The sequence below is a fragment of the Podarcis bocagei genome, assembly GCF_964188305.1.
Source record: "Podarcis bocagei genome assembly, chromosome: 16".
NCBI lineage: Eukaryota > Metazoa > Chordata > Lepidosauria > Squamata > Lacertidae > Podarcis > Podarcis bocagei.
The window spans coordinates 4,650,864-4,674,054 of record NC_138142.1 but is presented as its reverse complement, the minus strand read 5'-3'; the positions used below and the strand labels follow the sequence as shown (position 1 = coordinate 4,674,054).

At 44.5% G+C, this 23,191-nt stretch overlaps 1 protein-coding gene across 9 annotated transcripts in view; it reads left to right on the top strand.

The window, feature by feature from the left end:
- The window catches only part of PITPNM2 (phosphatidylinositol transfer protein membrane associated 2), a 196,018-nt gene that overhangs the window by 29,748 nt on the left and 143,079 nt on the right, over window positions 1–23,191 (top strand). Inside the window, exon 1 of one of the 9 annotated variants that reach the window (XM_081174675.1) lies at window positions 6,569–6,838. The exons of 7 other annotated variants lie outside the window; for them this stretch is intronic. The gene's annotated coding sequence lies outside the window, so the exon portion shown is untranslated. Of the gene's footprint in view, window positions 1–6,568; window positions 6,839–17,183; window positions 17,702–23,191 lie in introns of those variants that run through there. One more of the 9 variants, XM_081174674.1, reaches the window with a different exon arrangement.

The window sequence follows — 23,191 nt, the reverse complement described above, 5'->3', positions numbered from 1 at the left end:
AATGATTGTTTTTTCTACGTTTTAGTGGTTCTTATTTTCATCTGTAGGTTGCCTTGAGTCCTGTCAGGGGAAAAAAGGCAGGGTATAAATAAAAAATAAAATTTTAAAAAATAAAACATGCACAAAGGTGGGAGTTTTTGTGATAAGGAAAGTGATGGGAACTTGCATTGGAAAGTGTGGGGTAACAATTGCTTGACACTTCCTTGTCTAACTTCACTGGAAACAAATCGGGATGAATGCCCAATACGCAAGCGGTCTGGAAGAGACATGAGACTGAGTGCGCTGAGGCCTCAGGACCTTTTCAGGCACTGAAGGGAATCTGTGTGATGCAGCATCTTTCCCAGGGATGAGCTGACAACAGGAAGCCTTGGGCTTGACCAGGCCTAGCAGAAATGTTTTGACCCTCTCCTTCTCTCTTCTGCTGGCCAGTGGAAACACTGACCATTGATCCAGCTCAATGCCCTTTGGTCTCTCTTGACTTTAAACTGTAAGCTGCTTGGGGCAGAACTCTTTGTCTTTTTGTGCTTGTACTGCAGAGTGCCGTGCATGACATTGGCACGTTCTAAAATAACATCTGTAAAATCAATCATTCCTTATTTAAAGAGGGAGGTTTAAAACAACAACACCACCCGGGTAAAATAACCTTCCCATATACTTGAATTTTTCATTCTTATGTTCCAGTTTTGCTACTCTTTTCCTCTTCCCCCTTTTAATTTTTTTACTTTGTCCTCCCCATCCCTGTTTTTTAATTGCGCTAGGAAATTCTTTAATTAAAAGTTTCATTCTCATTCTGGAACAATTTGATATTAATAATGCATATCCTATTGAGAGTATGTAATTGCTCATGGTTTTATATATATTGTTCCTTGAATTTTATATATATTTCCTCCAGAATTTTAGGAATTTTATCACTAAAGTCTTGCTCTCTGCTTCAGTGGGGTCGGGTGCAGAAGTTATGCTAGCTTTCGGAAAATACTAACTTGTAACCTTGGGAATGCACACCCTTTCTGAGCCACACATCGCCCTCTCTCTTCCCTCTTTGCCTTTCCAGTGGCGTTTGATTCAGTGCTAATCATGCTTAATGCTAACCATGAGAGAGGGACAGGGGCCTTAGTGCTGCATCAGTTTGGAGAATAGGCTTGACAGTGATCCCGCCCAAGGAGGACGCAAGGGTGTCGTGACCATATGTGGGTTTCAGTATTGTTGAGTAAGAGTGGGAGGTAGAGGTACTGGGTTGTTCTGAAACAGACCTAAGTTATTTATGTCCATTAATGTCGATTTGTCTACTCTTAGTATGAAGTGGTGAATGCAGTGGTCCTGTGGGATGGTGAGATGGGTGGTTGTGTGAATAGTGGGTTTTATGTTGGTTGGAAGTTTGTATCATGCTGCCTAATAGTTTTCACTAACCATGTGTTATTATGGTTATTGTGTATTTATATGATTAGATTTACCTTAATGTAAATTATCTGAAATTGTGGATATTGCATCTCCGTGTATTTTAAATTTCCTTCCTGTGAACCATTTTGAAATTTCTGTGTTGCAAGTAGCCTATAATCGACTAGATGAGGATGACAATGCCTCTGAATGCTGAGAATCCCAAGAGGCTAGAGAGGCTGTTCTGCTCAGATCCTGCCTTCAGACTTCTCAGAGGCATCTCGTCAGCCACTTTGAGAACAGGATCCTGCACTATGATGGGCCAGAGGCTTGATCCAGCAAGCTCTTCTGATGTTCTTAGTAGTAGTAATAATAAACAATATGCTGCTTTGGGATTGGCATTCACAGAGCGGCATTGCAGTGTGTGTGCGCGCACACATGTGCACACGTATGTGTGAAAGGACAGACCTCTTCCAGCCCCCACCCTGGCTACAATCCAATGCAAATCACCATTTGCAGAGATCTGATCTTGTGTCTGCAGCAGGGCTTGCTGTGGCCCAGAGGTGGTGGGTGGGGTGGGGAGTTTGGGCTCAGAACCCTGCCTCTGATAAAACTTTAAAACACTGTGTTCCAAAATGTCATTTTTAAATTGCCCGTGCATGTAAGAGAATTTCTGGGTTCAGAGCTGTCACTTCTGGAGGATGGAGAATATGAATATAGCTGCACTGCCACATCTGACGGAGGTAGAGGGGGAAGACCATCTGCATGTTGTTGATCTGGTTATATATATTCCCCCCCCTCCCCAACCTATTGTAATTAGCAGCACATTTGGGCTGAAGATGTTCTGAGCCATGCACAGGCTGTTGAAGATGTTACACCTCCCTGTATCTTGCTAGCCCTAATCTTAGCTGCAGATGGCACAAAGCATGCTAACATTCACCCACTCGGGTTTGCAGCTTCAGAAGGAATTGGCAGATCTGAAATCTTTCACACACATATCCAACTTGTCATGCTGCTCAGCTTGGTGTACATGCTTGCAGGTGGCACCGTGTCCTGCTGGCCTAGGACAATTTTTGCACTGCTAGGCATTTAATATTAAAACCGTATCCTGCCATATTGGACAAGCCCCGACCCTCAGCTTTTTCAGAATACTGAGCTAAATTTATTATTGAACAGTTCATTAATTCTTTCTGTTTTTTATTGTAAATAAAGATCCTTTCTGTCTGGTAAGCTCTGACAAGAATCATTTCCAGTGAAGGAAAAGTGTTTACAGATGTTTAATTGCGCCCCCCCCCCATGCAACAACCATTAGTGCAGATACTGGTAGTCTAGTGAGCTAGGAACTTTAGCGTAATTAATTTTAGTTGTAAAACTGCTTTAGGTATGAGGAGGTAATAAATTACAAGTGTTGCATTTACATTGATTGAATTCAAATCCTAATCCAGTACTTTTAGTTCAGGTCTCTATGCTCCAAACCATGATTTCTGTTTCTGTCATCCAGGCAGATCATGGTTGGCTTCACTCCTTCCCTGCCTTCTCCATGAACCCCCAAATGATAGTCTCCAAGGGTGCCAACACCCCAAATTGTGATTTGTTGGTTCATTTGCATCATCAAAGTGCAGTTGGCCTGTACTGTATTATACAAGGCAGCTGAAAATCATGGTTGCAGAACCTTGTTTCATAGCCACTCACAAAGTATGGTGGTTTGGATGATGGTGGGTCAAACATTATGACAGACCATTGGTTTGGCATCATATCTGAACCATATTAATGGTTTTTCTGGTGTAAACTTGGACAGTTCACTAGTTCTGCTCACATGTCAAACCAAACCATGAACCATGGTTTATGAAACTTGACCATGGTTTGGCAAGACATCCCAACGGACAAACCATAGCTTGTGGTTGCTTCATAACTAAGAATGGACAGATGCATATTTCTGGACTGTGCCATTTTTGTACGTGTTTCCTCCTGTTTCTGCATTAAACTGCATTTTTAATTTATTTAATATATATTTTAAACCTATTTTCTCTTAAAGCACCCATTTCAAAAACTGCATTTTGATACCTTTTTTTGAGCTTAGAATTGGGTCAGAAAATTCAGAAAGCACTAAAGCCACTGGATCACTAAATTCTGACCTGTGCATTAGTCTGGGAAGTACAGGTCAGGTCAATTAATTTTGAAATTTGCAAATATCAAATTCTCCAAACACCCCTAATCTGAAGTGGGATTTGCAAACAGCACTTTCTGATACATATGGTTTGCTGTGATATTCATGTTAGCCAATTATTTCTCTCAGCCCTAGTTCCTTGTTGCAAAATGGGAACAAAAATAGGAACCCAGTTATAACTGAGGACAATTTTTTCCAGCTTTAATTAATGGGGGAAATACAGAATTTCAGCCTGTGTAACTTTCCTTTCCTCTGTGGTGCCTTGACATGGTAAGCTACACTGGCTGAAACTGCTGTTCTCCATGACTTTTCAAAGGCACAGCTGTCAGGGAGGCTGGACTTGCATAGTTGCTGTGAAACTGAAATACCGTATATAGTGGTTGAAATGGACTTTGTACATAAAGCACTGCAGTCCTTATGGGGAGTCAAGAGACTGAATTGATCTAAAGCCCCCCCTTCTAATCCCAGGGTGTCAAATCAAGAAAAACCAGTCCTAGTCGTCTTCTGTTTTATGTTCCAATTTTGTGTGTGCTTGTGAAGACAGCTCGTTTATTTTATTTAAGGCCTGAGTATGTAGTCAGTTCTTAAAATTAACTGATGGGCTGTTGACTTGTCACCCTGTGAATAAAACCTCATTGCTTTGTAATTTGCTTGACAGGGTTCTGTCCTGTTGACAGTGTGCTCATTACAGGGAGAATATAACCCAGATGTTGGATCCCTGTTCTCTGTTTTGCATGTACCTTTCTTTCATTTGTTCATCCTCTCTGTCTGTTAATCTGTTTATGGTGCAAATTGGTTCCCAGCCGCAGAGTCCCCCTTCCCGGCATGCCTAACTGCTGAGTGGAAAATGAATGGATACAACAACTGTCTGGGATTTAAATGGGCACAATTTTATTGATTTCAGACGTAGGAAGCTTTGGCATAGGCACTAGGCGTGTGTCCCTCTCAGCCCCCCTGCTGGAGGATCAAGGCATGACAGGTTCAATTCAGGGGTGGATCCATCACAAGACGCAGGTTTACGCAGATGGCCCCCAAACGCTGAGGGAAGCTCTGTGGCCCGCTAGCCCTACACACTTGGCTTTATGGACAGAGACTTCTCTCCAGACCCCTCTAATGGGGTACCCTTTTAATGTCGCCACAGGGAACAGGGGGTGGATGAAATGCAATAGGATTCCACCCAAGGCCTAAACCGCCAGAGTTGTGACTAGTGCTGTGGAGAAGGCGAAACCCGCAGAGCAGGGGAAATTCCTTCCCGGCTCCGAATACGGTAACCGCCAAAAGACCTCAGCAAAGTGCTCCTAGCTGAAAAGGAAAGGGTTAGAGCAGTACAGTGGGACCTCGGGTTACAGACGCTTCAGGTTACAGACTCGGCTAACCCAGAAATAGTTGTTGAGTCATTTAGTCGTGTCCGACTCTTTGTCTGTCATAATGTTTGAACCACCATCATCCAAACCACCATACTTTGTGAGTGGCTATGAAACAAGGTTCTGCAACCATGATTTTCAGCTGCCTTGTATAATACAGTACAGGCCAACTGCACTTTGATGATGCAAGTGAACCAACAAATCACAATTTGGGGTGTTGGCTGGGGAAGGCTGGCTGATTCTCTTCATAAAGCCACTGGCCTCCCATGGACATGGAGCTGGCCACTGTGAGAACGGGATGTTGGACTCAATGGGCCTTTGGTCCAGCTTTTCTTAAGACGTACCTTGCTGCAGTTCAGTGGGTAAGAAGAAGAGCAAGTGACTCTTAGCTCTGGAAAATCAGCTCCGTGCCCTTGGGTAAGGCTTCCCTGTGTCTGAGTGAGGCTGGGCTGGCCTTGGCTGTTTAGGTCTTCTCAGATTCCTGCTCTCCCTGCAATGTGCTTATCTATCCCTCAGTGCCTCCTTCCTCCTCCAGTTTGGGCCTTCTTAAGTTCTGCTGCAGTACTTCCTTAAGCACACAGGATTCATTTGTGGGTATCACCACCTTTTTCAGTTTATCCATTACTACTGGGCTCCACCTTAGTACACTGCCTGCCTGACCATGGGGTGTTAAAAAAGGGTGGAGCAGGAGTGGTCGGGGCTGCCCCTCCTTGACTCTCCCCCAGCAAGATTAGGCTCCCACGGTGGATCAGAAATGAGCATCTGATGTCTGGCTGTACCAAGAAGAAACCTCCAGTTTTGTTTTTTTTTTAGCACAAAACTTCAGCCTCTTTAGGTTCAGCTGGGTTATGTTTTGCTGTTGCTGATTTTATTTATTTAGTTCTTTAATACTGTGGTTGTTTTGCTCTATTTTTTAAGCTTCTCATGCACTTGCTTGTTTTTAGTGGTTTGTAACTTTTTATTATTAGTTGCCTAGAGACATTGTTAAATGGAAGGTACGCAAATACAGTGGTACCTCGGGTTACATACGCTTCAGGTTACATATGCTTCAGGTTACAGACTCGCTAACCCATAAATAGTGCTTCAGGTCAAGAACTTCGCTTCAGGATGAGAACAGAAATTGTGCTCCAGCAGCGTGGCAGCAGCAGGAGGCCCTGTTAGCTAAAGTGGTGCTTCAGGTTAAGAACAGTTTCAGGTTAAGTACGGACCTCCGGAACGAATTAAGTACTTAACCCAAGGTACCACTGTAAATAAAATAAAGCAATACCCACTTTCTTCCACACTATGTCTAATTGTAGAAACATTGCCCTCCCTTTGTCATCTTCCCACCCCCACCATTTGCAAACTAGTAAAAAGTCCCATAGGTGAAAAAGCAAAAGGCATCCTTTTGTCACGGGCAGTGCCAGTGCTCCAGATCTTTGCACCATTTGGGGCACTGTTTCATCCTTCCAGCCTCTTGTTCTTGCAGACTCTTTTTGTTTCTGACATTGCCTCTTTTGCCGCCTGCCTTTCACTCAGGATTATTCCCCTGCAAAGTGGTGCCTTTGCAAGCCGCCTCAGAGTCTCGCTCTCTAAGGAGTACCTCTGTTCATTTTTTACAGCTCCCCGCTTCTCCATGGCAACATAGCTTAGTGTTCCCTGCAGAGCAGAGAATCCGTTTTATTTCCCGTGTCTTTCCCCCCTTCCTTCCCTTCTTCCCTTCCCCTGCCTTCCCCTCCCTTCCCCATCCCTTCTCTTCAACTGGGCTTTCCTGTCCACGGACATGGATGTTTTGCTGGGCTTTGTCTGTCACCAGATTGTGCAGTGATGAGACCGGTGGCCACAGCAGTTCAGCAAGGCTTCTTAGTGAAGGATGGCAGAACGAGGGAACGCTTTGGGAGCCAGGGTGAAAAAGAAACGCAATCAAACACCGCTCTCAGGTTTTTTCCAAAAGGTAATTTGCAAATGCAGGGTGACAACATGGTTGGTTTTTGTCAGCTGGTAAAACTAAGCATCGGGGTGGCACCCTTCTTTCTCTCTTAAACCACCAGCAATTTCGATAATAAATATCTACACACCTGATTCAGAGGTGGAACAATAGAGAGGCAGGTTGGCCTTTCCAAGAGGAAATTTTTAATAGGCTAGTATTGTTCCAACCTGTCCGGCAGGTGAGTCATTGGTAACCAAGTGACTTGTACGTATTTTACTTCTCATTTATTGCTGCCTTGTAACAAAGGTGGCTCTTATTTGAACAGTTTATGGGGAAGACTGTGAAAATATAATATGGCTTAGGGCAAAAATGTATTTTTACATGTTGGAGTAATTTGATAGCAACATTGCTACCCTTGTAGTACAGGTTAGGTGTATATTGTTCATCCTGAGGGTTTGTTTTTCAGTAGGTGGGGATGGATGAATTTGCAGGTTTTTGACACAGCTGAGTATCAACTTGGGAGCAGCTAGCTTCAAAGAGCACCTATTGGGCAATGCCTCTAACATCACCAGACCCTGGGGCCATGTTTCATGGTTTATATATGCTTGTGATTTCTCCTCTCCCTCAGAAAGGTGAAAATGGTAATGAATATGTGTCACTTGTAATACATTTATTATTATTTTATTTAGCTATAAATTTATTTATGGGCCTTATTTTAGGGTATATCCCTTGGAAGGCAGCTTAAATATAATAAGACACAAAATAGCATGTTACAAACAAGAAAAATGTAAAAAAATAATTAGATAACAGTGTTGTTGTTTTAAAAACTGGCCAGTTAATCCAAGCATTAACAGCAAGGGGTCTAAAATATAATGAATAATATTAAAAGATTTTAAAAACTTTTTTTTAAAGCCTTCCACAGGTGGTTTTGGGGTGGCCATGGGAGAATGGGCCTTTTCTCTCCCATGTTAGGCCCGCCAGGCAGCAACCATGTCCTCATTTTGATGCCAAGCAAATACATATTTTCCTGGATTGCATTGTTAAAACCATTTTTAATATGTTGATGTGATTTTATTGTATTTCTTACTTGGTTGTAAATAGCTGGAGGAATTTCATAATGGGATGCAATACATACATTCGTTGAACCTAACCTAACCTCTGGATGGCTTATCGCTTGCGAACGTGTGTATAGCAACCTAGTGCATCTCACGCTGCTGTTCTGGTTGTTGTTGTTGTTAGTTTTTGTTATTATGTGTCTCCAGGCCTTAGTCTCTCAAAGGGGTTGTCAACATATTGCCCTCCAGTCGTTGTGGACTACAACTCCCATCAGCCCTGGGCCATTGGCCTTGCTGGGGTTGCTGGAAGTTGTGTTCCCCAGTATATGAAGGACATTATGTTGGCTTCCCATGATAGAGATGAAGAGGTCTTGCCTCTTAGGTTAACCTTGAACCTAATTGGCCCTGTAAGTGCCTTTCCACAATGTGTCTGCCTTGGAGAAGTTTGTAGTAGCAATTCTCTTTGCCGGTGCTGTGGAATTGGGGTTTGTGACTTGCAGATGGGAATGAGTAGTTGTGAGGAATCACAGTAGTCAGCCATCAATCAGGGTTGCCACTCACTTGGGTCTGCCGTAATTTTTCAGATGCCAGTGTATGACACAAGGGAGCGTGTTTGGGATGTATTGAAAGCAGGTAGGCTCGTGGGAGTGGTGCTTGCAGCTGAGATCTGTGGAACCAGGGAAGAAGCTTTGATGTTGATTGCATTGAGTAATATGAGTCGTCATTTGTAATCTGGGTTGCTCAAAGAGTGTGGTTGGAACACAAGGCTGTTTGCTTCAGTCAAAACCAGGGAATATCCAAAGGCCCTCTGATGTTTGACAGATGAGAACAGGAAAACAAGCTTGCAGAACCTCTCTTTTTGTACCAAACCAACTTCATAAGCACCTGCCCCCCAGCACTGCCGCCACTCTCACACTTGCCTCTACTCAGCAGTTTGCCATCTGTTGATTTAAGAGCCACAAAGAGTGTGTGTTTGTTTTTAGGGTTAAAGATGAATTGGGGGGGGGGGAGCAAGTTTTCCTTTCTTAGCAACAGTTCAAAGCAGGCCTTTGATAAGCAGCTCAAAGTATTTGCAGTGAGAGATGGGGGAATCAGTCAGTTTTGGCTTCTCTCTCTTCCTCACTTTGCCAGCCTTAAGTTCAGCACAATAGATTTTGCACATCAGTTTGTGACTTTTTTTAAAAAAAATAAGTCCTCATGAAAATTCATCAGCATTTTAGTATGTATTTTGTCTAATGTATGCATTTTTGGAAGCCATTTTTGTAAGCTATTTGCTCAGCTACAATCTCTATATTTATATGTTACTTTCACTACTATATTCTCAAAATTTACTATTTGTTTTTATCTTGCTCTTCAGCCAAAAGGCTCCCAGAGCAGCTTACTGACCAATAAAGAAAAAGAGCAGTTCCTTTCTCAGGGTTTTGGTCTAAAATACATGACACAAAAGTGATTGAAGGGATAGCTCAGTTGGTGGAGCAGGAGACTCTTAATCTCAGTATTGTGAGTTTGAGCCCCACTTTGGGTAAAAGTTTCCTGCCTTGCAGGGGGTTGGACTAGATGACCCTTGTGGTCCCTTCCAACTCTACAATTCTATGAAGAGGAAAATGCTCCCTCTTCCCTCCCCATCCCCTTTTCCTGATCAAGCCTGACTTGCCTGAAATCACTTGGTACTCCTCATTGACTTACCTTGATCCTCCCAGTTTCACAAGTAGAGCTCAAAATACCCAGTTGCCTTTTTGGTCTGTTCATCTTCTTTTGGTCTGTTCATCTTCTAAGGCCCTATAGTCATGGTGTTACTATTTTTTGTTTAGTTTCAGATAGAATTTTTAACTAACCCTTTCCTTTTACCTTTGCCTTTTAAAACCCTCTCACAGTGTGTGAAATACTGTGTCCTTAAGTGTTTTTGTTTTTTTGTTAAGGTGGGGATTATTGCCCCTTCCCATCACAGGTGTGTGAATGGGGGGGGTGTTGGCTTGGCCCGGGCCCACCCTAATATCTAAATAACAAAAAGTGGCTTTGCAGGTCCCTGCCCATGCTCACTTGTAGCAGTGCATCGTGGTTAACAGGCTGCTTCTCTGCACCTTCCAGTGAGCTGCCCTGCACCCACAGCCATGCCCACCTCTATCCACAAGGCTGGCCCACCAGTGGGCAGGGGTGGCACCTTCCCAGTTTGCCTCAAGTGGCAAAATGGGATAGACTGCCTTGTTTGTCCAAGCCATGAGCATTGTGGTGCATACAGGCAGAAGAGGCATGGGAGAGCTGTTCTTTCAAGAGTGGGAGCGCACTTTAGCTGGCTTGTGAGAACTGCCCACCACTTTTTGTGCAGAGAGGGGCTGCATTTATGGTGCGCTTGCATGTGGCAGCCCTGCATTGCTCATCACGTCGAGCAACAGGGCTCACCCCTCCAAGCAGACTTAAGGATGTGCTTGATTTGACGCACCTGAGCACCCCACAAGCCGTACACCCTGAGAGTTTTTGCAAGATTCCCTGGGTTTCACATCCTAATGGAATGTGCTGTTTATGCCTATGCTAACTATATAGCTTTGTATGAAAAAGGTACCGTAACATTGAGCAAGGTGGACCAGTAGTTTGACTCAGCATAAGGCAGTTTGTTCTTATCTATTCTCCTTCCACCACAATCAGGTTTATTAGAACAAAAGCTTGGGAGGTGGAGACGGGAGAGCTGGCATAAAGCCCTTTGACCATTAAGTCCAGCTCTTGGGAAAACTCGCTTGGAGTGCTTTAATGCTCCAAGCACTCAAGTGTAGTTTGGTGCTCACCCAATTCCTTCCTTTAGGATTTTTTTAAATCCCACATAGAAAATTTGGCCTTTTCTCCAGTTGTAGCAAAATGAGGTGGGAATGAGGTGGTAGAAATTGTAGTATCTTAGTCTGCAGGTGGAAGGATTGCATTTTGCAAAACTCCCTTGTGGAAAAAACTCTGGGGTGTTAAAAAAGCTAGCAGAGCAGGGAGCTGGCTGATTTAGGACTTTTCTCCTTGATAGACTAGTTCTGTATTTTCCAGGGTGACTTTGATTTTGCTTCTTGCTTTACCTGAGGAATATACAGTGGCGTAGCGTGGGTTGTCAGCACCCGGGGCAAGGCAAGTAATTTGCGCCCCCTAACCCGTGGATTTGCACCCCCTAACCCGTGGATTTGCGCCCCCTAACCCTAACCCCCAGATGTTGCGCCCGGTGCGGCCGGCCCCCCCTGCACCCCCCACGCTACGCCACTGGGAATATACAAAAATGGGGTCACTCACCAGCAGCCTGAAGTTTTACCATCCATCTCACCATCTCGGGGTTCTGCCTCTACATTTTGAAGCATGTGTATAAAACAAGAAGTGCACCAAATGTCAGCTTCCTTGTCTTCATGAGGGTAGATTAGCTGCTTCAGAGCACAATTAGAACCCACTTTTTAATTGATGTTGTTGTTGATGATTTACTATTTATATTCCGCTTTTCCAAAACAACAAAATGTTGCGCTCAGAGCAGTTGATAACGGCAGCATTTAAAATTAACAAACATTACAGCCACCATAATCCTTTTGAACATGTGCTAGCATATAAATAAAGCAAAAAGCAAATGCATCAATGCAATTCAATACAAACTCATAGTGATTTGAGGTATCAGAAATAGCTGCTGAGCAGCAGCCCTGTTCCAGGTGACATAAACCGGGAAGAGGCTTTTGCACCAGTGCATCAGCAGCAAGACCTTTCCTAGTAAGAATATAAGAAGAGTCTGCTGGATCAGGCCAAAGGCCTATCTTGCCCAGGATCCTGTTCTCACAGTGGCTATCCAGAAGCCCAAAAGGAAACCTTCAAGCAGGATCCAAGAACAAGAGTTCCTGCTTGGCAGGGGGTTGGACTCGATGGCCCTTGTGGTCTCTTCTAACTCTATGATTCTATGATTCTTCCCTCCTGTGGCTTCTTTGCAACTGGCATTCAGAAGCATTGCTGCCTCTGACTAGTAGCCATTGATAGCCCTCTCTTCCTCCATAGGTTTGTCTAATCCCCTTTAAAGCCGTCCAAGTTGGTGGCCGTCGCTGCCTCCTGTGGGAACGAGTTCGTAGTTTTACTATACCCTGAATGGGGGGATTATGGGGTTGTCTTCGTTTTTATTATGCATTTTGTGTTTTTTATATTGTGATTTTATGTTGTGAACTGCCCTGAGAGCTACAGGTATAGGGCGGTATATAAATTTAATAAACAATGTCTTTTCTTTGGTCTGTCTTGAATCTTCAACATTCAGTGTCACTGGAGGTCCACAAGTTCTATCCACTCTCTACCCAGCATGCATCATCTTACAAACTTCTGCCAAGTCAGCTCTTGCACACTGTTTTTCTAAACTAAAAAAGTCCCAGACGCTTTAACCTTTCCTCAAAGGATAGGTTTTAGTCTTAGTTTTTAGTATTGATTTCTTTTTCACTTTTGAAGAGAGGAATCAAATCATTTCTATGTTGTTTTCAGAGGGGTGGGTCAACAGGTTCCATAAATAGGAGGAGAATTATTGTTGTTTTTTAAAGTTTTTCTCTGATTTTTCCAATAATTGGTTGCACATTTGACTATTTGTTTATCATTTCCATACTCCAGTGGACTGTCATTTGAGGCCAAAGTGTCTGAAGCTGTTGCATGCTTCTATCACATTTTGTTAGTATGCAAACCCTCTTTTATGTAAGGAAACATTCCTTACATAAGGCAGGGCTAGTGCAGTAAGGCATTCACATTCCCCTTTTGTCAACAGAGGTTAAGTAGGACAGAAGCAACTGGGTGGCAGGCTATGGACTAGTGGCTAAAACATGGTTTTCATGTAGACCTCCTGCTGAGTTAACTTGAACTCATTCATACAAAAACAGGGTACTTCCGGACAGGTGTTTATAGTGGGACAAATGCCTCATGCACGAAAGGGTTTTTTGGGGGGGTATTTTTTTGGTCGAGTTTCGTTGAGTTTCTGAAACTCAACATCAAAAAAATGAAGATCATGGCCACTGGTCCCATCACCTCCTGGCAAATAGAAGGGGAAGAAATGGAGGCAGTGAGATATTTTACTTTCTTGGGCTCCATGATCACTGCAGATGGTAACATCAGCCACGAAATTAAAAGACACCTGCTTCTTGGGAGAAAAGCAATGACAAACCTAGACAGCATCTTAAAAAGTAGAGACATCACCTTGCCAACAAAGGTCCGTATAGTAAAAGCTATGGTTTTCCCTGTAGTGATGTATGGAAGTGAGAGCTGGACCATAAAGAAGGCTGATCGCTGAAGAATTGATGCTTTTGAATTGGACTGCAAGAAGATCAAACCTATCCATTCTAAAGGAAACCAGCCCTGAGTGCTCACTGGAAGGACAGATCCTGAAGCTGAGGCTCCAATACTTTGGCCACCTAATGAGAAGAGAAGACTCCCTGGAAAAGACCCTGATGTTGGGAAAGAAGGAGGGCACAAGGAGAAGGGGACGACAGAGGACGAGATGGTGGGACAGTGTTCTCGAAGCTACCAGCATGAGTTTGACCAAACTGCGGGAGGCAGTGGAAGACAGGAGTGCCTGGCGTGCTCTGGTCCAGGGGGTCACGAAGAGTCAGACACGACTAAACAACAACAACAATTTTTTTTGGTCACCCATATTCTGCTTCCCCCTTAATTCAGATTTACCCTATCCAGGGAAACTCAGATAAGTAAAAGAAAAAACTTCTGTTGCCAGTGACCCTCTTGCAAATATCTCAATAACTCGTTTAGAAAATCAACCTTCCATGTGGAAGCACACTTGTAGACACATAACAAAATCATTCATGGGTTGCCTCCAGACTGTTAGCCTTTTTCAGGAGTGATTCAAGTGCACACTGGAAAAGTAGGTTTGTGCAATTAAAGTGGATTGAAGTGCTCTGTTGCCCTGGCACAACAATGGTTTTTTTTTAAAAAAAAACAACAGCCTGACTTCTTGTGGTTAGACAAGTGATGGGGAAACACTGTAAAGTGTAGGATGAACAATGTATTAATGGGAAGGCACATAAACACCCCAGAGGCAAATCAGGATGAGTGCTCATTGTTACATAACGCCCCCTGCAAACAAATCAAATGCATTCTCAGTAAAGACCATATGAAGTCTGTCGTATTCTCTGCATAACATTTGTGCAAACAAATCAGGATAAATATCCAATAAACAGATTGTTGTTGTTTGCTTGTTATGATCTAAATTTCCATACTGCCCTTCACCCAAGGACCACAGGGAGGTTTACAGTATACAAACACAAAATGCATACCATAGTAACAAACAAAAACAATACCCCTCCATAGTTTAAAAGGCCATAGATTGTTTAATAAGCCAAAGCCCTGGGTGAAGTTTTTGCTTGTTGCCTAATGATATTGATCATCTGGAGATGCCCATGGCCAGCCATTCCTGCCCATGCCTTTGTTTTGTTAGGGAGACAGAATAACAGAATCGCAGAGTTGGAAGGGACCACGAGGATCATCGAGTCCAATCCTCTGCAGTGCAGGAATCTTTTGTCCAACGTGCTGCTCAGACACATGACCCTGAGATAAAGAGCCTCATGCTCTACTGACTGAGCTATTGGCTGGTGGTTTCTCAGTGGAAAAGGCTGCGGGAAAGACCATGCAGCTTCCACCCAGTTAAGGGGTGGGAACTGATCCTAAGGTATTCATGTAAAAGAAATTGTATTTTGAAGTGGGGAGTAAAAGTTCTGGGAGCATCTTGAGAGCAGTCCCAATTGGTATATTTCTTTGTTTAACAAATGCTTTTCTAGCTGAGAGAGTGTCATACTTTGGTCCAATGTTCACGGAAGCAAGTGGTGAAACTGATCAAATGCCGAAAAGTTAAAAGGTAAAGGTAAAGGGACCCATGACCATTAGGTCCAGTCATGACTGACTCTGGGGTTGCGGTGCTCATCTCGCATTACTGGCTGAGGGAGCTAGCGTATATCTTCCAGGTCATGTGGCCAGCATGAGTAAGCTGCTTCTGGCAAACCAGAGCAGTGCTTGGAAACGCCATTTACCTTCTGCTGGAGTGGTACCTATTTATCTACTTGCACTTTGACATGCTTTCAAACTGCTAGGTGGGCAGGAGCAGGGACCGAGCAACGGGAGCTCACCCCGTTGCGGGGATTCGAACCGCCGACCTTCTGATCGGCAAGTCCTAGGCTCTGTAGTTTAACCCACAGCGCTACCTGAAAAGTTAGCAGGTGCCCAATTCTGATGCCCTCTTTGAGCTTGGGGCAGTGGATCAGCCAACTGCTAGGAGTGTGGTTGCTGGCGGCCTCCAGCTCTGCTCTGCTCTTTTTGCTTTGTAAGTAAAATGCTCCAAAATGCCAACCCAATGCTGCTGCCCCTTGAACTTCTCACTGCTCATGCGATGATAATGTGGTCCACAGGGGAGGAACGAGGGAGGTACTAGGATGTTGTGGTACCCATTTGCTGTGAGGGCTGCTTTAGAGAGAATCTTCCACTGGGGAGATGCTGGATCGTTCGCAGAGTTACCTGGCAGTTCAGTAAGAGAACTGGAGGAGGATCCTTTTGTAATGTGGGCTTAAAAAAAACCCAGCTGTCTTCTTGTAGATCCTTAAATGACTTGTTGCTTGGGAAAAGTAAATATAGCCAGGAGAGCAGATGGAGAGCTTCTTGCTGCAGCTTGAGAGTCGAGGTTTGTTAACAGACGTTTGTAACATGTTTTTTACTCTCTTTTTTGTATTTTTAAGTACTGATAAAGAAATGTTTGCTTTTTCATCTATTGTCACAATTTTTCTCCTCTTTTTAAATGTCTCTGCTAGATTGCAGTCTTAATACAGTCCCCTATCCCACCCCCAGGAATATAGAAAGCTGTTTTGTACCAATTGCGCCTTGCTCCACACTGACTGGCAGTGACTCTCCAGGGTTTCAGACAGGGAGCCTCTCCCAGTCCTACCTGGAAATGCCAGTGCAGGATTGAACCCGGGACCTTCTTCATGCATTCAAATCACATGTTCTACAGCTGAGCTACAGACCTCCCCTCTCTCCCCTTCCCCCCACCTCTGTTTCGATGGTAGAGTGCTTTCATTTTGGATAGAGCGTGTCTTTCAGTTTGCTTTCAGAAGCAAAGCAGGATTTGCGACCTCCAGCCCCATGCACCTTCTTCTCACATCTGGCTTTTAAAACAGACTCTTCTGATAAGTCATAAGTGAAATACTGTAAAGAGGTATATTTGACAGTGATTTCAATTTAATGTCAAAAAGAAAATTGCATGAAATATTATGGTTCATAGTACAGGGGAACAATTATGCGGGGCTGACGTCAGGCTTCTCTTAATGGCCGCCGCGACAATTCCTATGGGGCCCTTTGCTCATATCCCCCCACCTTCAACTGAGAATTCTCTCAGAATCACGATTCTTTAAAAAAGGAGGAGAGAATGATAGACCTTCCTAGGTAGATTTACTGTCTGAACAGCTTTTCTGTGAATTTTTTCACCACATGTCCAGTCCCCCCCCCCCTTAGACCTATGGCACATTGAGTGTTCAGTGCTATCAGCTGTCCCCTCTCCTGTTAAGTGGGGTCTAACCAACCCCAATGCTTTTTTAGTGAAACTAAAAATTAAAAGGAGAGGGAGGAGAAGCACTGCAGAAAAACCAATATTTTTATGGTAGGAGAATCTGTGGAATAAGAAGCAGCGCAGCACGGGGCTGAGCAAGATTTGTTTTTACATCAGTTTGGGGTCAGCTTGTGTGAGGGAGGGCTAAACAGAATATATGTCAGTAAAGGTTAAACTTCTGTGATGTTTTGAAGGAGGTTTGGGGCGCAGCGAACGACCAATTCCTGGAACCCATGGTTTAAAATGTATTTGTCATTATCAAGTTTTGTGGAAAGTAGCAGGTTTGATTAAATGAAATCTCCCCCCCCCCCCCAGTACTTGTTTAACAATGAATAGCATGTCTGGCCATATGGGTTTTTAAAGGTCAGCTCTGAGGCTTCTGGTTCTGTGCTTCTCATTGTATTACTTCCCCAGTAGGACAAATGCATGCATTGTAATTAGTTTCCTTCCTTTTCAGAGTTTGCTCTGTGTGTTTTTCTCATACACAAATGTGCACAGAGAAAAACATGCACACTGCATGCACTGCAATGATCCGTTGCTCTCTTTTTTTGGAGGGATTCTGTTTCACTTCTGCTGTTGAAAGTGTCAAAAAATCAAGGAAAATATGAGGTTCTTAGACAAACTGTTTCCTTTTAGCTGGTTTTTTTGGTGGGTATTATATTAAATGCATTCTTGCAGCAGTCCTGCAAAGGGGATAAGTGCATTTTCTAAAACTCCTTATTCACTTTTAAAACATGAGCCAGCCCAGAGATGAGTTAATAATGTCTCCCACTGGTGTTTCCCTGCTTATCTTTCTGTGGATTAGAATTGTGGAAAGAATATCTACCTTAATAACTAATGACAGGAAGACAGGACTGTTTCTTCACTACAGGGTTTGGGGAGGGTCATCCCTCTTCCTCAGCAGATTGAAGGAGGTTTATTACTGGAAGTCTGTCGGGTTGCAGATGGGCTGAGGGCTGCAAGCCTGAGCGTGTGTTAATGATTTTTTGGTTGTCTCTCCTTCTGCCCGGCAGTATTTTGGCTAGTGCTGTTCAGTCAGCCAGCAGGAAATGACCCTTCCTAGGACTGCAGGAGTGACAGGGATGCAGTTCAGAATGCTGTCTTGCGTTACTTGGATATGGGTTTTTTAAAAAACATTGCTTCAGAAACCGGGAAAGGGCTTTCAGTAGTCAGTTGGATGGCAACTTGGTTGGAGATTTAGCCTTGGATCTTCCAGGGAAGTTAATCAGAGTCAAAGCAAGGAAGCCTGCTGGGGTTAAGGTGAGTAAACCAGATTTCTTTCTTGTCTGCCAAAAGTGAATATGATCTAAAATGTATCGTGGTTGTTGTTTATGCCATCCAGGTACAAATATAATGAAAGAATGCAGGATACTGCCCCAAGGAACCTACAGTCTGAATTTTAGCAGCAAGAGAGACAAGGCTAAGAAAGTGTTGAATATCAGGGTTTAGCTGGGGATGGGTATTGTGGGGTTAAAGACTTGGGTTCTTCTTTTTTCTTCTTTGTTGAAATTCATCTCCCTCCTCCCCACTTCTGAATTTTCACTTACACTACCTTCTAGGCAGCAACTATTGGTTCCCTAGATGAACAGGCAGAGGTTCTTGCATAGGCAGCTGTCTCCTGTGCATACTGTCTGTTGTTGCACGCAAAGATCTGTGGATTTTGATAGTAAATCCTACATCAGGATTAGGAGAGCAGGATGTCTGATTCTGCTCTGAAGAGTGATGTAGAGGGAAACGGGGAGAATGCAAAGCAAAACAAAACAGCTGTTCTTCCTGAGCTCTCTTTTCCCTTTATGACATGGTCAAAGGGCAACTTGCAAATACCATAAATGCATAAAAACCAAACTAAACATTGGGATGATGGGGGCAGTGATGGTGCAGTAAGAAACCCTCCTGGTGGGTCAGTGATGGTTTCCTGCCAGGGTCTAGCCAAGTTTTTGGGTGGCAGAGAAGAGAAAGATATCTGCTTCCAGAATGAATTCTCCCTGGAAATATGTTCTCCTCTCCAGGTGCACCACATGGTTTAAGTACCACTGGGTTAAGTCAAAAGTTTAATAAAAAGGGGGAGCTTTGAGAAGGGATGCAAAGGAGAGGGGGCTTTAACCAGTGCTATTTTTCTAGAAAAAGAGGTGCCAGAACTCATCATGAACGCCTCTCTTGTTCTCTTGCAATGGCAAAGGGCCCACCTGAGAAGTGCCGGAACTGAGTTCTGGGAAGTTCTGGCTAATGAAAAGCCCTTGTGTTAACCTTTGTCAGTGCCTGTCTCTTTCCCCTGTTTGGGTCTCACAGCCAAACATCAGGAATTTTAAAACAAAGGATTAAGGATTGAAGTGATCATTTTGTGATATTATGGCAGTGGACAAAGCTGTATTGTAATTTTTGAATAAACATTTTAATAAAAAACAAAGGAAAGGGGTGCATCAGGATGTTCGTGAAAACAATGAAGAGCTTGGTGGAACCTGAAACACTAGCTGAATTTTTGTGGTAGAAACTTTTGTAAATATCCTAAAGCGCCATAATATTCTTTATTCATTCTTTGCTCTGGCAAATTAATTTAGCTAACCCTCTGAAAACAGCGCATTAGATCACTACTTCAGAAGACTCAGATTACCGTATTTTTCGCCCTATAGGACGCACTTTTTCCCCTCCAAAAATGAAGGGGAAATCTGGGTGCGTCCTATGGGGCGAATGCAGGCTTTTGCTGAAGCTTGGAGAGGGAGAGGGGTCGGTGCGCACCGACCCCTCTCGCTCTCCAGGCTTCAGGAAGACATCCACAGCCTAGGCAGCCCTGTGGGAGGTCCCGCAGGGCTGTCTAGGCTGCAGATAGCAGCCTGCTTCCCAGACGCCTTTCGGGCGTCCTGAAAGCAGAGTGCCCGGCGCTTCGGGAACACATCCGCAGCCTAGGCAGACCTCCCGGAGGTCCCGCAGGGATGGCTAGGCTGCGGATAGCAGCCTGCTGCCCAGTGCGAGGGGCGCCCTGAAGCAGAGCGCCCCTCGCGCCGGGCAGACATCCGCAGCGTGGGGAGCCTTGCAGGAGTTCCCCGCAGGGCTCCCCACGCTGCGGATAGCAGCCTGCTGCCCAGCACGAGGGGCGCCCTGAAGCAGAGCGCCCCTCGCGCCGGGCATACATCCGCAGCGTGGGGAACCTTGCAGGAGTTCCCCGCAAGGCTCCCCACGCTGCGGATAGCAGCCTGCCGCCCGGCGGGCGGGGCGCCCTGATGCAGAGCGCCCCTCGCACCGGGCAGACATGGGCCAGCCCCACAAGCTCGGGGGACAGCAGGGAGGCGCAGCGCTGCCATCCCGCTGTTCCTCGACCTGGTTCGGTTTCCCCGACCTGCTTTTGGGGGGGAAATAAAGGGGGGGGAATTCCTTTATTTCCCCCCCAAAAAAAACTAGGTGCGTCCTATGGGACGGAGCGTCCTATGGGACGAAAAATATGGTAGTTTCCTTTCTCTGCCACTGACTTCCTGCATGTGGACTTGGGCAAATCACTTACTGGTTTGTTAAGTGGCAAAACAAGGGAAGACAGGATTTAAAGCAGATTTTGGACCAGTGATTACCCATAGCTCTTGGCTTGAAAGGGTGGTGGGTCATAGTGCTTGCTGCACTGACAACTGTTGACTTTAGAGTCAGGTACCATATATTTATTTTTTCAGCTAGGTTTTTTTGGGGTGGGGTGGAAATCAACACAAAATGGATAGTCTGGTCATCTCAGATAACTGATCTGTTTCCTTGCTTCAAAGGAAAGAACTGCATTGTCTAAATAGATTTTTGATCTTCCATTTGGGAAGATGCCCAGAGTTATTGATGGAAGGTCCCTTGTTACTGCCATTGAACTACGATTTCCCTGGGAGTAGGAAGAGCTATATAGGTGCTGCAAAAGACCAATCACATGTGGTCTGAAAAATAGGAAGGGGTGGGCTGAGACCCCTTCCCTAAATAAAGCTGCTGCTTATAAAGCTGATAGTTTAAAAATTAAGCAAGCTTTTGAGTTAAGCAGGACTCATGAGATTTGTGTTTCCTGGAAGAAGAGTTCAGTTGAGCTCCAAAGCTAGCACCCTATTAGTTGGTCCCAATAAACGAAGCAGCTGGGTTTCCAGCCTGACGTCATTGTTCTCGTAAGGGCAGCCTTTGCATAGAGAGCAGAGTGACGGCAGCGAAGGACGACTTGCAGAAGTTCATAACTGCTACATTGCTTTGATCGGGAAAAAATTCTGGTCCGGCCTTTGCGATACAAGGGATAGTAAAAATATCTCTCGCAGCTAGAAGCGTATCTCTTGCTTATGACACATGATGGTTATTTTCGGCTCACTGGGGCTATTTTTATGCCTGATGCTTCTCCGTTTGAGTTTCTATGGAAACAGTGTTATTGGTATGGGTGCAGAACAGTGACCCTGGCAGATGTTGACTAAAGTGGAGGTCCCCCCCTTTCTTCGTCTCCCCCTGGGCATATATTTGGGCTTGCGAGTTGCACAAAGCAACAGCTTCTTGTTGGATGCCTGTGGGGCGGGGGGGGGGAGAGATGGGGACGTGGAACTGAGTCATTGCTGCATGTACGGAGATGTTAATTTTTTATAGCAACTGCTGCCATAGCAACAAGGTGCTTCAATTATCAAAATTAAAACCATGAAAAGTTACCTGCGTCTCCATGAGACCTATTGTTGCACGTATTAATTATGTGAGAGATAATAATAGCAAAACACAATGATATTGTTGCTCTCTTCGCACACCCTGAATTACAACGCTTAAGACCTGGGGCATTTCAAGAGTACGGGGCCTGGGATCAAGACTAAAGTCCTTTATCTGAAGCTGTGCTTCAAGAGCGTGCTGGGAGAAGGGAGGGGCAGATCTGCTCATGTTGGTTTCTCGCAGTTTCTAATTTTTTCCATTTCCACAGCAGTTTCAGAATATATCCCATTAAATCTATCAGATTTTAGTGTACATTTCTCCCAATTCATATGCTTTGTGCATAACACAACACATTTTTATAAATTGCTTCCCCCCTAATTCAGTGGTGTATTTTTGTATGTTGTATGTCCCCCACCAATATGTGAGTTTTTATGCACACTTTACCCTCTTAAATGCATTTTTGTTCATGGAACTTGGCTGGAGATCAGCACTGGAAGGTTTGGAAAAGCCCGAATTTCAAAGGAGGCCTGCATTTCTATTCATGTGTTGTTTCAGAAAAGTGCAAATTCGGTAGGTTCGTTTTTAAACAGGAAAGATTTGAATTCATCTTCCATCCCAACTGGGAGTCTCACTTGCCTAATACAGGTTAACTGGGTGGGGTTGAAGCCAGTTTGCTGTAAAGCTATTAAGAGCTTTTGGAGGAGAAGAGTGTCTGGATCTTGTTATTCCAAGAGCTCTTTGCGGTTTGGCTTTTCCTGTACCGCTCTTACGGCTTCTCGACCCTGTACTTCCTTCTGCATCCCAGAACAGCAGCCAGGCCCTGGGGAGAAAACAGGTGCCCTCATTTGCGTGAGCCTTGCACAAGAGAATTCCTGACATGTTGCCCTCAAATGTCTTCTCCTGACTAAATGGAACCTCATTGTACCGGTTACAGATAGGTAGCCGTGTGCCATAGTCAAAATAAAAAATTCCTTCCAGTAGCACCTTAAAGACCAACTAAGTTAGTTCTTGGTATGAGCTTTCGTGTGCATGCACACTTCTTCAGATACACTTCAGATACTACAGAGGAATTTCAGAAATAGACTGGAAAGAGAAGCTGCTGAATTGCAACTCATTACAAAACTTAAAACCATGGAGAGACCTGGTCTGAACAAAGACATTGGATTCTTATCTCATTATACATGACTAAGCCATTTCTCACCTTCTCACCCCTTGCCTTTTCCTGTAAGACCTATTACAGTCGTTAAGAGTCGGCAACAGGCTCATCTCAGCTATCTGCCAATCTCCCATTCCCACCACCCTTCTGAGTAATACCCCTCCCCACCTTCTCACTATATAGAAGGGTCTGGCAACTTCTGTTTCAGTGTATCTGAAGAAGTGTGCATGCACACGAAAGCTCATACCAAGAACTAACTTAGTTGGTCTTTAAGGTGCTACTGGAAGGAATTTTTTATTTTTACTCATTGTACCGGAACAGGTTCCCCTAAATGCCAGTAGCTGGAGGACAACGAGGTGTGCCATGCTTGCACACTGCTAACACAACGCCATCGTTCAAATCTGCCGTGTGACTGACTGCGCTTGGGAGTACTGTGTTCAGTCCTGGTCACCTCGCCTCAAAAAAGATACTGCAGCGCTGGAAAAGGTCCAGAAAAGGACCACCAAAATGATAAAGAGGTTGGAGCAGCTCCCTTTTGAGGAAAGGCTGAATCATTTGAGGCTTTTTAGTTGAGAGAAAAGCCAAGAGGAGACACTATAGATGCGTATAAAGTTGTGTGTGATGTGTTGAAAGCTGTCAGAGAAAAGTGTTTCTTCCTTTCATAATGCTAGAATTCGAGGGCGTCCAGGGAAGCTGGAGGTTGGGAGAATTCAGGGCAGGTGAAAGGAAGCGAGAGATAAATGCAGTTATCCAGCAAAGTAAGATAAGTAATAGACAGTGGCGTAGCAAGGTCAGGTGGTACCCGGTGCGGATTTTTTTTTGTCACCCCCCACTCAGTTGAAATTGAAATCTGTCAAAGAGAGCTGCACAGGCCGTCGCAATGCAGATCCCGCCTTCTCTCCCTCCCTCCCTCCACCCCCCCCCCCGTCAAAGAGACCCGGAAGATCTGGAGGGTGGCAAAGTGA